A 917-nucleotide genomic window follows, 5' to 3' on the forward strand; every position below is an offset into this window, starting at 1 on the left:
GGAACTTCGGTCCAGGTCTGGTGTTGGTGATGCCGGACTGAGACAGGAGACCAGTCGCTTTACGAGAACAGATCAGAAACTATACAGAGATAACAGACTTAGTGCACAGACTGTTCCTGCCAACACGAATCATCATGATTCACAAAACTCTGCCCCCCTTTCTACCAGTGTACAAAATCCCTACCCCCATCAGTTCTTTGATCCCCATGCCTCCTGTGATAATGCCGTCAGTTGGCAGCAACGTGCATTCCATGTCCCCCATAACAAGACCATCTATCATCAACCCAGAATTTCAGTAATGCTCGTGCTGCCGCCCCATACGCCCAGCGTCAACAGGGTGGTTCTGTGACCGACCCCACCTTCCCCCCCTAACCAACAGGTCAGACCATCCCATCCCAGCGTGGATAGACGTGTGGCCAGTCCCCACCCCCAACAATTTGTCCACAGTAATCCAGTGGCCTCTCGTTTCCCACCAGACATAAACCCAACCCCTTAACACCTGCATGTCCCGGGCAGTATGACCATGTGAGTTTTCTTAATCTGAAATTTGCGTCAACAGGGTGGTCCTGTTGATGGAAACTACCCCCTTTCAGTCCCTTCCATGGACCACGTCCCTCCCTTAGTTCACCATCACTCCCGGCCTTCTGTGACCGACCCCACCTTCCCCCCCACACCCACAGGTCAGACCATCCCATCCCAGCGTGGATAGACGTGTGGCCAGTCCCCATCCCCAACAATTTGTCCACAGTAATCCAGTGGCCTCTCGTTTCCCACCAGACATAAACCCATCCCGAAACCCACAGTCCTCAGACATAAACCAGCAATATGTATTTGTTAAACATGGTCACACCACAAATGCTAAACATGCAACGGCCTTATTAGTTTTGTTTAGTGTAGCGTGTGTCTGTATGAATGCA

This window comes from Babylonia areolata, chromosome 21 (assembly GCF_041734735.1).
Source record: "Babylonia areolata isolate BAREFJ2019XMU chromosome 21, ASM4173473v1, whole genome shotgun sequence".
Lineage (NCBI taxonomy): Eukaryota > Metazoa > Mollusca > Gastropoda > Neogastropoda > Buccinidae > Babylonia > Babylonia areolata.